Source organism: Chlorocebus sabaeus, chromosome 3, assembly GCF_047675955.1.
Source record: "Chlorocebus sabaeus isolate Y175 chromosome 3, mChlSab1.0.hap1, whole genome shotgun sequence".
In the NCBI taxonomy this organism is placed as follows: Eukaryota; Metazoa; Chordata; class Mammalia; order Primates; family Cercopithecidae; genus Chlorocebus; species Chlorocebus sabaeus.
This window is the reverse complement of record NC_132906.1, coordinates 55,193,496-55,207,540: the sequence shown is the minus strand read 5'-3', so window position 1 is coordinate 55,207,540 and position 14,045 is coordinate 55,193,496. Positions and strand designations below refer to the sequence as shown.

The following is a 14,045-nucleotide window of genomic DNA, read 5'->3' as shown; positions in this document are numbered from 1 at the left end:
TACCAAAAAAGTGTTGCAGGCTACCATGTGACCGGCATTAAGCTGGAGAGGAGGGGAGTGGTAAGAAAAATGAAGGCCAGTCTCTGCCCTTGAAGAATTTACTGCTTAGTAAGAAAGTGATTTCTGTGAGAGACGTACGATAATAGAATATACTCTAATGATGAAACCTGTCATTGTAACAGTTACCACATGCCCAGCTCTATAGAAAATGCCCACCCTATTGCATTTTGTAATCCTCATAACACTGTAAGATCAGTATTATCATCCCCATTTTACCATGGAGAAAACAGGTGCTCAGAAAGTTACAGTAACTTTCCCAGGTCAAACGAGTAGTAAATTTTAGAGTTAGAATTTCAACCCATGTCTTCTGACCCCAGCACCACCCACCCACCTCCTCTTTTTTTGCTATACTTGGCTGCATTTGCACAAAATGCTTTCAGGGACTCACTTCAACAGCACATCTACTCAAATTGGAACAATACAGAGATTAAGCATGACCCCTGCACAAGGATGACACGCAAATTCATGAAGCGTTCCTTAAAAAGAAAACAAAAAGTAAAGATGCTTTCAGAGCTTGCAGGAAGGAGAAATGGTTTGACCTCATAAAAGTCTCCGTCTTCCTCTTAATAGGAACCATTTTTTTCTACACCATAATAAAACAATCATCACTCCGAGCATAATGTTTTGTCTAAAAAGTCAATAAATTATACATAAGTCATGGTTCCAACTTACAAGGAGCTTCTACTTTAGATAGAAAGTGAAGGGAAAACTATATCATGTGTCAATATTATAATATGTAAATAATATATGTGTAATGTATAAAAATGAATGCTAGGAAGAACAGTAAAGATAGTCAAATAGTCAAAGAAAGCAGCATGAAGGAAAGGATAAGAGAAGAAAAGCAAAGGAGTCAAAGAAGAATAGAAAGATCGTAGTGGGCTGGGGCAGTGGCTCACGCCTGTAATCCCAGCATGTTGGGAAGCAGAGGTGGGTGGATCACCTGAGGTCGGGAGTTTGAGACCAGCCTGGCTAACATGGTGAGACCCCATCTCTACTGAAAATACAAAAATTACCCGGGCATGGTGGCAGGTGCCTGTAATCTCAGCTACTCGGGAGGCTGACACAGGAAAATCACTTGAACCTGGGAAGCAGAGGTTGCAGTGAGCAGAGACTGAGCCACTGCACTCCAGCCTGGGCAACAAGAGTGAAACTCCATCTGAAAAAAAAAAAAAAAAAAAAAAAAATCGTAGGGAAGTCGACTCAAACGTTTGGGAAATTTAATCCGTGTGTTCACATGAACATTGGCAGTTTTTCAATCCTGGCTCTTCTATTTACCAACTATTTGAAAGGTATTATTAACCTCTGAACCCCAAGTGTCAATTTCTTTATCTCTCAAATGAGGCAAAGAATTCCAACTTACAAGGAGCTTCTACTTTGTATAGAGAGAAAGTGGGGGGGGGGGGGCGGGGAATTATCTCATGTGTAATTATTATATTTATATAAAATTTATGCAATATAAACATTATGCAGGCTTTTGTCAGAACTAAATGAGATAATTTATGTGACATGCTCAGTGCCCTACACATCCTCAGAAGTCAACAAATGTCAGAAATATGCATGTATATTATTCCATCGAAAGCTGAGAAATTTGAGGGAAATGTAATTACAGCCTTCTAGAACATGAAGAGTTTTGAAAGAAAAGATGATAACTGTTTTCCATGTTCACAGAGGAGATAACCAAAAAAAAAAAGGATTCAAATTAATATGATAGGAGTATCAGAGGTTGGAATACATTTCAGAGAGTTGGAAGAGGGGCAGGTTATTAAATGAGAAGAGATTGTTGTCTCTTTGGACACATTTTAGAGAAGGCCTTCATAAGGCAGGGGGGATAGATTCCTTCTAGGACTAAGATGATAGGATTTCTGTGAATATATAAGTTGGTATTTGCCAATAAAAACTTCCTCCTGTGTGGCCCTTTTTATCCAATAATGATTTCCTGCTCTACTTTGGCTGCCAAATGTATCCAAAATGTAATCAGTGTGTAGATTCCTAAGTGAAATTGCAAGCTTTAGAAATCATGGCTAATGCTCTAATCATTTGTAGTAGAGTTTTCAAGCCAGCCAGTGTTTAAGGGGTCTTGGGTTTTAAACTCAGCTGTAGTTTTATTTTAACCTTTTCTCCTTCCAAAGCCTCAGATATCAGCAAGAATCCTCTTCTTCAAGCACTTTCTTTTCTCATTAGAATTACTCCCAATTTCATCTTGAGTCAAAGTAAAATTTCACAACCTGGGCCTCCAGGGTATCAACCAAATCAAACCACTCCTCCACAACCTAATTCTCGAACACTTTTTCTAACCAGGAAAAACTACTAACCTCTGTTAAGCGCCACATCAAGAGCATCAGCTGCTCGGCCTTAACGCTTTGAGATGCTGAAGTTGAGACAGGCTGACCTGGCAGAGTCCAACCAAGTGAGGCAAGGAGGGACCCAGCAGCAGGCGCAGAAACTGGACTTCCAGGCACTAGGTTCTCTCTGGAACTAATTTGCCTGTGACCTAAACCTTCCCGCTTTGAATGCGCAAGTCCCTGAATCTAGTTTGGCAGGCTGATAGCTGCCTCCTGTGTCTGCTTCTCTTATTTCCTGCTTTTGCTTAATCCCAGTTCTAACCTCTGGCTCTCTAGCAGTCCCTGGAATACCCTCACTTCCAGTCCTGAGGGCCCCCTGGTATTCCTGATTTTGGAGCTTAGAATGGCTAGGAAGGAAGATTTCACGCCAGCATTTTCCACATGCCTTCTACACGATGCCAGTGTAGACATGCTCCTCAGACTAAATTCTCTTGCAGATTCACTATGTGCAATAGCCCCACAGAGGTCTAGGACACCCTAGAGGACACCACAGAGGTCTAGAAATAAAGGGACAGAAAATTACCTGTTTTTAACTTTGTCTAACCCAGGGTTTTCCTAACTAGACTGAATGGCTATCCTCTGGCCAAAATGTTTACTTCTCCCATATTAATCTCCTCCATCTAAACAGTGATTTAGGATTCATACTGGGCTCAAACCTTGGCTCTAAGACATACCACCTCTGGGTCCAAGTCACAAGTTCACCTCCTCAACCACAGTTTCCGTATCAGGAGATCAATGCTAACATGAGTTTATATCAGTATTACCTTGGGTTGTTGTGAGAATAAGATGCCTTTCCAGCATGTAGTAAGCTGTCATTAAAAGCTCTACTTTTACTTATTTCTTTCCATGTCCACCACAATCCTTCTAGATAAAGTTCTACCCACTCTAGATTACAGTATCCGATTCCGGCCAGCCTCCCTGCTCTGGGTGTCTTCTCTGCTCCAATGATTCCTGCATGCTGTTGCCAAAGAAGCATTACAAAATACTGCCTTTATCAGGTCCTATGTTCTTTTATCTTTTCTTTTCTTTTTGTTTTGTTTTGTTTTGAGATGGGGTCTCGCTCTGTCACCCAGGCTGGAGTGCAGTGGCACAATCTCCGCTCACTGCAACCTCTGCCTCCCAGGTTCAAGCAATTCTTGATTCCCTGGTCCAGCTATTCGGTTCTGCCTCTCGAGTAGCTGGGATGACAGGCACCCACCACTATGTCCGGCTAATTTTTGTATTTTTAGTAGACATGGGGTTTCGCCATTTTGGTCAGGCTGGTCTCAAACTCCTGACCTCAGATGATCCTCCCAGCCTCAGCCTCCCAAAATACTGGGATTACAGGCATGAGCCACCGCACCCGGCTGGGTCCCTATGTTCTGCAGTCTTTAAAAATAAGTGAGCCAGGTGCAGTGGCTCCATGCCTGTAATCCTAGCATTTTACGAGGTCAAGGCAGCAAGATTGCTTGAGCACAGAAGTTTGAGATCAGCCTGGGCAACATAGCAAGATGCCATCTCTACAAAAAAATTTAAAAATTCACCAGGCATGGCCGGGCGCGGTGGCTCAAGCCTGTAATCCCAGCACTTTGGGAGGCCGAGACGGGCGGATCACGAGGTCAGGAGATCGAGACCATCCTGGCGAACACGGTGAAACCCCGTCTCTACTAAAAATACAAAAAAAAAAACTAGCCGGGCGAGGTGGCGGGCGCCTGTAGTCCCAGCTACTCCGGAGGCTGAGGCAGGAGAATGGCGTAAACCCGGGAGGCGGAGCTTGCAGTGAGCTGAGATCTGGCCACTGCACTCCAGCCTGGGCGACAGAGCCAGACTCCGTCTCAAAAAAAAAAAAAAAAAAAAAAAAAAAATTCACCAGGCATGATGACATATGCCTGCAGTCCCTGCTACTGGGAGACTGAGGTAGAAGGATCACTTGAGCCCCAGGAGTTTGAGGTTATAGTGAGCCATGATTGCACCACTGCCCTCCAGCCTGGGTGACAAAGTGAGACCCTGTCTCGTTAAAAAAAAAAAAACAGAAGAAGAGGAAGAAGAAGAAGGAGGAGGAGGAGGAGGAGGAAAGGAGGAGGAGGAGGAGGAGGGAAGGAGGAGGAGGAGGAGGAGGGAAGGAGAAGGAGGAAAGGAGGAGGAGGAGGAGGAGGGAAGGAGGAGGAGGAGGAGGGAAGGAGGAGGAGGAGGGAAGGAGGAGGAGGAGGGAAGGAGGAGGAGGAGGGAAGGAGGAGGAGGGAAGGAGGAGGAGGAGGGAAGGAGGAGGAGGAGGGAAGGAGGAGGAGGAGGAGGGAAGGAGGAGGAGGAGGGAAGGAGGAGGAGGGAAGGAGGAGGAGGAGGGAAGGAGGAGGAGGAGGAGGGAAGGAGGAGGAGGAGGAGGGAAGGAGGAGGAGGAGGGAAGGAGGAGGAGGAGGGAAGGAGGAGGAGGAGGAGGAGGGAAGGAGGAGGAGGAGGAGGAGGGAAGGAGGAGGAGGAGGAGGGAAGGAGGAGGAGGAGGGAAGGAGGAGGAGGAGGGAAGGAGGAGGAGGAGGAGGAGGAGGGAAGGAGGAGGAGGAGGGAAGGAGGAGGAGGGAAGGAGGAGGAGGAGGGAAGGAGGAGGAGGAGGAGGAGGGAAGGAGGAGGAGGGAAGGAGGAGGAGGAGGAGGAGGGAAGGAGGAGGAGGGAAGGAGGAGGAGGGAAGGAGGAGGAGGAGGGAAGGAGGAGGAGGAGGAGGGAAGGAGGAGGAGGAGGGAAGGAGGAGGAGGGAAGGAGGAGGAGGAGGAGGGAAGGAGGAGGAGGAGGGAAGGAGGAGGAGGAGGGAAGGAGGAGGAGGAGGGAAGGAGGAGGAGGAGGAGGGAAGGAGGAGGAGGAGGGGGAAGGAGGAGGAGGAGGGAAGGAGGAGGAGGGGGAAGGAGGAGGAGGAGGGAAGGAGGAGGAGGAGGGAAGGAGGAGGAGGAGGAGGAGGGAAGGAGGAGGAGGAGGAGGAAGAAGAAGAAGAAGAAGAAAAGAGAAAAGAAAAGAAAAGAAAAAAGAAAAGGGATTAAATTAGGTCCAAACTCCTGTGTCTGACTATGAAAGTTCTCTAAGTTCCCTGTTCTTCTTCCTCCCTGCCTGGCCACCAAAGCCCGGCATTACCAGAGTCAAGTCTCCCCCTCTACCCTATCTTCCAACACAAGCACACTGTCCCTTCATATACTGGTCCTATGGAAAACATGCTTTTTTTTTTTCCTTATTTTTTTTTTGTTTGTTTGTTTTTTTAATTCTGGGCTGGGCACAGTGGATTACGCCTTTAATCCCAGCACTTTGGGAGGCCAAGGGGGACAGATCGCTTGAACTCAGGAGTTCCAGACCAGGCTGGACAAAATGGTAAAACCCTGTCTCTACAAATAATGCAAAAATTAGACAGGCGTGGTGGCAAGTGCCTGTAGTCCCAGCTATGCAGGAGGCTGAAGTGGGAGAATGGGTTGAGCCCAGGAGGTCGAGGTTGCAGTGAGATCATGCCATTGCACTCCAGCCTGGGCTGGACCCTGTCTCAAAAAAAAAAAAAAAAATTATCTGAATTGTTGTGGGTATATAGTGGGTCTATATATGTTTGGGGTACATGGAAAACGTGCTTCTTTAATTCACCTGTTTAGTGAAGCGTTCCTGAACTACACTGGTCCATATAGACCACTTCCTTCTTTCAACGTCCTGTGGTCTGTTCCACACAATTTAGCCCTTAATTACATGCTGTCTTCCATACTCCACTAATTGTTTCCTGTATCTTAGTTTCATCTTCTCAAATACATTGTAAACAACTTGAGGGCAGGTACCACATCGCACACTTTTCTTCTTAATAACCCGAAACAAGCACACGAGTCAGGTGCTTAATTCGTCTTTGTCAATTAACTGAAAGTTAGTCTAACCAGACTGCCGAGGAGACATCACAGGGCTTGTACATAATTGGTCTACACACCCTGAAAGACCCTCAGGTAACCCACGCTTCTTACATGTATGTTTTTGTTGAACCTAATTTACCTGTTGTCTAAATATTCCCATGCTTTAGCAACCTTTCAGCAAATCGATTTGGGGGTTGAAAATATTGATATTCCAAGATCCACATCCCCTGTGACTTGTTTATAAATAGTAATGAGGGATGAGAGCCCGATTCAGCTTCTCCCAGCTCTTTTGGGAGCTGCACTTCTGTCTTGGGAAGTTTATGCAAATGATTCAATGAGTTGGTGGGAGACTTAATTACTCTCTAGTGAAAACCAGACTGCTCATTACCATCTGTTTCTTCAAGGAGAGCCAGCCACCACACAGTAATCTGCTGTAAAGCTGCAATCCCAGTGGTAAAGTACTTTGCCATCCTTGGATGAAAGGAAACCTACTGGTCGAGACACTGTTATTATTGTCATAAATAATGGTGCTTTGTATTTTATCAAAGGAGCTCAGAGTGACTTGCAAACATCAGCTAATTAATCCTTTAAAAAAAAAAAGAAAAAAACCTGTGAAGTAGGTAAAAGGGAGATATTATTATCCCCATTACATGGCTAGGGAGACTGAGACACTGATGAATTCATCGACTTACCCAAAGTCACATGTCAGAGTCAGAAATAGAACCCAGGTCTCCCGACACCCTTTGAACAGACCACACTGCTTCTTGTGATGTACTAAAAAAAACAAAGTTTGATTTATGACATATAAAAATAAATCTTGAGAAATTAAACCACATCTAACCTTTCAATAACTGTCATGTAATAAAACAGTAGACATGGGAAAAACAACATCTTGAAGGAAAGATGCGTGGGTCGAACAGTTTAATAAATACAATGCTTTAATCAAAACTTTCCAAAAGGAACTAGTGACTCTTTAAGGAATCTGATATTTAATCATTGCTGTTCTAATGGTTTAAAACAAAGAGGTATAATCCACCGAGTTTTAAACAGAAACTTGTCTAACAAGTTCTATACTTTATTTTTGAACTCTATTTCCTTATTTTCCCGTGTTCTCAAGAACATTTTTAACATTTATCCATGTGATGCAAATGTCACGTGGAAGATATAAATACTACTCTTCAGATATTTTGCATTTTTCCTGATTCAAAGTCATAGTTAATATTAATGCAATTCAAAAAACTGACGAGAAACTGTGTCTCCAAGGAAACTGGTGCAGGAGGGGGAGAGAGATATGAATCTGTGATTTGATTAATAATTAGACACTCTGCCATTTTGTCACTCTCCACATCATCCACAAATATGCCATCATGTCCACTGCAGAGCCAGCAAATCTCCAAATAGCCGGAAACCTCTAGCAGGTGACTCTAGGCGAGTTTTTGTGTTTTTTTGGTTTTGTTTGTTTGTTTGTTTGTTTTGAGACAGAGTCTAACTCTGTTACCCAGGCCGGAGTGCAGTGGCCAGATCTTGGCTCCCTGTAACCTACACCTCCCGGGTTCAAGCAATTCTCCTGCCTCAACCCCCCAGGTAGATGGGATTACAGGCACCCGCCACCACACCTGGCTAATTTTTGTATTCTTAGTAGAGACTTTTTATAGAGAATTTTTAGTGACTTTTATAGAGAATTGCTTGGATTACTGTATCATCTCGTAAAAATTCTATGAAGCAAATACTTGCTTCATAGAGTGCGATCTTGGCTCACCGCAATCTCTGCCTCCGGGTTTCAAGTGATTCTCCCACCTCAGCCTCCCAACTAGTTGGGATTACAGGCATGTACCACCATGCCCGGCTAATTCTGTATTTTTAGTAGAGACTGGGGTTTCACCATGTTGATCAGGCTGGTCTTGAACTCCTGACCTCAGGTGATCCACCCACCTCAGCCTCCAAAATTGCTGGGATTACAGGTGTGAACCACTGCACCCAGCTTCAACAGAATTTTCTAGGAATGTTATTCAGTTTCCAATCAAGAAGAAACTTTCAGTCATTTCTTTTGACTAACCCATCGTGTCCATATTTAGACCTTTCTCTAGTGCTTATCACTAAAGTACCTATGTACTCAGGAAAAGATATTATAATGAAAATCACAGCCAGTTGTTAAGAAGCACTGCTGGGCCTATACACCAATGACCAGATTAAGGATGAGGACCTATGAACTTTTATCCTGTCACTCACCTATTGGATAGCCATGGGCAATTTACCTTACCCTATTGTGCTCATGTTTCCATTTAAAAGAAGGAGGAGGAGGAGGAGGAGGAGGAGGAAGAGCAGGAGGCGGGGGGAGGGAGGAGGAGGAGGAGGAGGAGAAGGAGGAGGAGAAGGATCCAAGTGCAGTGATTCAAGCCAGCAATTTGGGAGGCCAAGGCTGGCAGATCACCTGAGGTCAGGAGTTCAAAACCAACCTGGCCAACATGGTGAAACCCCGTCTCTACTAAAAATACCAAAATTAGGCCGGGCCGGGTGGCTCACACCTGTAATTCCAGTACTTTGGTAGGCTGAGGTGGGTGGATCATGAAGTCAAGTGATCAAGACCCCGGCCAACATGGTGAAATCCCATCTCTACTGAAAATACAAAAATTAACTGGGCGTGGTGGCACATGCCTGTAATCCCAGCTATTTGGGAGGCTAAGGCAGGAGAATCGCTCGAACCCGGGAGGCGGAGGTTGCAGTGAGCCGAGATCACGCCACTGCACTCCAACCTGGCAACAGAGTGAGACTCTGTCACCAAAAAAAAAAAAAATCAAAACAGTACTTTTACTAGTGAAAAATATGTTAGGCATTTGTGGGGCTAACTTAGTTCAAGTGCCTGAAAGCCTTTACAAAATGGATGTTTTATGCAAAAACATAACAGAAAGAAGAAAGAAAAAGTCAGATTAGTGCCAACTGATACTTCATCACCTTCAGCTGCTTGACAATATTCTTTATAGGATACCTTCTCCAGTCAACAATAGAAGAGCAATACCTCCAAAATACATTTAAATCTATAAAAGGGAACTGATAGAATCTACTGCTTCAAGCAAAATCAAATATAAAGAACTGACAACATTCCACTTCGAAAATAAAATTTTTGTTACTATGGGCTTATCTGTGCTAATTCCCACTCTTTGCTGATAAAAAAGTAACCCATCAGGATTTAAACATTTCTTCAAACCAAGCAACCTGCTGAACAACTTCTTAATGTGCCTATCAATCATCTGGTGATAAGAAGAGTTTGCATTTATATTAGCTAGTTGCTAAAATAAATATGAGTTACTATAACTAATTCAATCAACAATGGGACCTCAGAGGTCAGCAGAGAAATAATCAAACAATAAGTATGAATAGGTTGTAATTTTTCTGATTAACAAATGTTCTCCTTGTCATAGGATGTTAAGAGCTGCTTAAAGCACTCAGGTAAATTTAGAATGTATGTATTTACCTTGGAGGGGTCTGTGTGCACACTCCCAGTTAGAAACCCATGAGCCTATAAGTTTTGCAAACATCAGGTTTTGCTTTCGGAAAACATTTCTCTATATGGCATTTATTTTTAACAGGCTCCAGTACTGCAACTGATAGAAACCAACAGAGATCAAATAAACTCCCAACCCCACTTTTTAAAGATATTCATACTAGACTATTCCAAAAGGATTTTAGAAACCAATTGATGTGTTAAAACTTGATAATTTTGTCTTCCCAATTAGAATTACATTCTTTACCATGGAGGGGAAGAAAGATACTTGCATCCTGAGTCAGGATTTGTCCCCCTCCAAACAACCAATGTCAACTGGAGAGCTGAAGGGTAAGGTCAAAAAGTTGATCATATCTTATTGTCATCACACATTTACAATCTGACCAAAATGTAAGATCTAAGTTTCTACTGCTCCTGATTCCGCATATCTACTCCTACTTTCCCGTTTTAAACCCAGAGAAGTACAGCAGCAGTAGCAAATAACGTTCAGATGCAAAATAGAGCAGTGAGGGTAAAGGTTTGGGGGTTAGGCAGTGGAATTAACAAAAGGAAAAAATAAAGGAAGCAAACAGAAATGGGAACTGAAAGTATCAGTGATGAATAATTTCGGCCGGGCGCGGTGGCTCACGCCCGTAATCCCAGCACTTTGGGCGGCTGAAGTGGGCAGATCACGAAGTCAGGAGATCGAGACCATCCTGGCTAACACGGTGAAGCCCCGTCTCTACTAAAAATACAAAAAAATTAGCCGGGCGAGGTGGCGGGTGCCTGTAGTCCCAGCTACTTGGGAGGCTGAGGCAGGAGAATGGCGTGAACCCGGGAGGCGGAGCTTGCAGTGAGCCGAGATCACGCCACTGCACTCCAGTTTGGGCAACGGTGAGAGACTCTGTCTCAATAAATAAATAAATTAATTAATTAATTAATAATTTCTCCCTTTAGTTTAGACACATAACTTCATTGCGATCCCAAATTCTAACGTTTTTAAACAGCTGGTTGGTTTAGCCTTCTCTTGGCCATAATAATTTACCATGGATTTTTAGGGCTAAATAAAAGAATGAATGGAATGAATGAATTGGATGAATGACAGTGGTTGACTTCATGTATTGATGCTTGAGGCATCATTGTAGATTCCTGCAGAGAAATTCAGATGGACAAAATACCCCTCCTTTTAGAAACATGGGCTCATTTCAAGCATTTAAGAGTGGTTGGGATTAAGGTCTCAGAAATACAGAAAACTGAAAAATGTGCCACGTTACATGTATAAAGGAAGCAACTGACACAAAATGACTGTTAAATGCCTAGCTATGAAAGCATAAATGTCATTAGACAGTCAGCTTCTTCTCTGGAAACTAGATTTTAATAGGTTTTTGATTGTCACTTTTCTTCTTGTTTCTTTATTACTCACTCCTTGGAGGGATTTGCTTTCAAAAGGATTTGCTTAAATTTCCCCCTCAAAATCCAATTTGCAAATACACCTGCAATTGAATTTTCAATATGCACAGTCACACAGGTGCTATCTTTTGCATGCGAAAGAGTCCAAGCTAATAAGTCTGCCCAGGGCAACCCAGCTGACCCAGCCACACATCAGAGTCCAGGGGACTGATTCCTGTAGCAGGGAAAGGAATGGAAGAACTGAGGCCACTAGTTAGCTCCCCGGGGCTGAATGTCGACTTGGAGTGAATTTGGAGTTATAGACATACCTTCCTATAATTTAAGTGTTGGGCCTGAACACTGAATAAATAGATCGAATTTAGGTTTCAGTTTTACTGGAGAAAAATCTGTCCAGAAATTTTTTTCCCGATACTTGGGAAAAAAATATGAGTTGAAATGACCATGGACTATCGAATCCACATTTTTAAACTGTTTTCTGTAGCAGTTCAAAATGATAAACTCTGATTGTGCATATCCAGTCACTGTTTTCATCAGTCAACGAATATTTTTGAATGCCTAGTATGTGCCTAGCTTGCATCAAGAGCAGAAAGAAATAAAAGGAAGCACTGATTTCAATGAAGAAGGCTGAATTATATCTATTAATAACCAAATCTGTGTAGCACAGATTTAACCTAGTTGTTAGAAATGAAAAGCTATATAAAACAACTTAGGATTCCGTTGCAGTAAGAACCTTATATAATCTTAGAGGAAAACAGGGCTATCTTTTAAATTTTATTTAAAGCTAAGCATACAGTTGGCATTTACTAACTGAATTATAGTAATTTTAAGCACTGGATTTTATTCCAACTAACTTTATTATTGACTAGGCCAGATTGACTATTAATTTTCAATTAATCTAACAATTACAAGAGTAGATTATAAAAGTATAATATTCCTACCCTTGAAACGTCCTACAACACTCCTGATTCAGAAGTCCTTTTTGTTGTTTGTTTTTTTGAGACAGCGTTTCGCTGTTGTTGCCCAGGCTGGAGTGCAATGGCACGATATCGGCTCACCGCAAACTCCGCCTCTCAGGTTCAAACTAGTCTACTGCCTCAGCCTCCCAAGTAGGTGGGTACAGGCACACACCACCACTCCTTGCTAATTTTGTATTTTTAGTAGAGATGGGGTTTCTCCATGTTGGTCAGGCTGGTCGCGAACTCCCGACCTCAGGTGATCTGCCCCACTCGGCCTCCCAAAGTGCCAGGATTACAGGCGTGAGCCACCGCGCCCTGCCTAGGAGTTCCTTATTAAAAGATGAAGATATATTCTTTTTCCTTGCTAATCAATAAGATAACACACTTTGAATGTTCACTTTCCCCTGTATAGGTCTAAACTATAATGTCTGATATTTCCTAATTACAACCATTTCCATGTTTAGAATATTTTCTTTTTTTCCTTTCTCAAACTCCAAATAATTCCTACTTCCTTTCCCTGCACTATCCCTGCCCTGATACCAATAGTCTGGGGCACCTTCAGTTTTTGGTTTTTTTCTTCTCCTATCCAGTCTATCCCCGAGAAGTCTTTTGTTTTGTTTTGCTTTAGAGACGGAGTCTTACAGTGTCGCCCAGGCTGGAGAGCAATGACATGATCTCAGCTCACTGCAACCTCCACCTCCCAGGTTCAAGCAATTATCCAGCCTCAGCCTACCAAGTAGCTGGGATTACAAGTGTGCGCCACCACGCCCAGCTAACTTTTGTATTTTTAGTAGAGATGGGGTTTCCACCATGTTAGCCAGGCTGGTCTTGAACCCCTGACCTCAAGTGATTCACCCATCTTGGCCTCCCAAAGTGCTGGGATTCAGGTGTGAGCCATGCACCCAGCTCCATCCCTGGGAAATCTTAAAATCTACGTTTCACACAAACGCCATTTTATATCACAGCAGTAAAATACCTTTGGTACCTAGCATTCAACAATAGCTTTGTGATTACAAGTGAGGGTGCAGGAGGGAGAGGAAGGCAAAGTGTATTCATTTCTCACATTATCCCAAAAAGAAGTATTTACTTTTTTTTTTTTTTTTTTTTTGAGACGGAGTCTCATTCTGTCTTCCAGGCTGGAGTGCACTGGCGCGATCTCAACTCACTGCAAGCTCCGCCCCCCAGGTTCACGCCGTTCTCCTGCCTCAGCCTCCCGAGTAGCTGGGACTACAGGCGCCCGCCACCACGCCCGGCTAATTTTTTGTATTTTTAGTACAGACAGGGTTTCACTGTGTTAGCCAGGATGGTCTCGATTTCCTGACCTCGTGATCCACCGGCCTCGGCCTTCATAGTGCTGGGATTATAGGCGTAAGCCACGGCGCCTGGCCTATTTACATTTTTAAAGAAAGTTGACTATTTTCAAAAAGAGAATAAGAAAGAGGAATTTAGCAAGTTCTCATTTTAGTTCAAGGTAATTTTTCTTTCTACAGGACATTTGTCTCATGTGAATAATTCTTACATGAGATTTATTTTAATATATTATAAAATTTCTATTTCTTCATTATATCCACGATAGCCATTTCTTTTTTGTTTTGAGATAGGATGTCACTCTGTCACACAGACTGGGGTAAAGTGGTGCGATCAAGGCTCACTGCACCCTCAGTGAGGTGAGAGTGGGATTGGGAGGCTGAGGTGGGAGGTGGTCCTGGGATTACAGGCACATGGCACCATGCTCGGCTAATTTTTGTATTTTTAGTAGAGACAGGGTTTTGCCATGTTGGCCTGGCTGGTCTCAAACTCCTGACCTCAAGTGATCCACCTGCCTTGACCTCCCAAAGTGCTGGGATTACAGGCGTGAGCTATCGCACCCCGCCAATAGCCGTTTCTTCATAGCATCTGGTTCAAGTTCAGATATTACCAAAAGGTTGACTATTTTCGTTTTTTTTTTTCTTAGTTT

The 14,045-nt window shown here is 43.3% G+C and overlaps 1 non-coding gene across 1 annotated transcript; it reads left to right on the top strand.

Annotated features, from left to right (window-relative positions):
• Positions 1–440: 440 nt before the first annotated feature.
• LOC119627589 (U6 spliceosomal RNA) lies at positions 441–545 on the top strand. Its single transcript, XR_005243789.1, has one exon. It is a non-coding gene; the product is annotated as a U6 spliceosomal RNA (small nuclear RNA).
• The last annotated feature ends 13,500 nt before the right edge of the window (positions 546–14,045 follow it).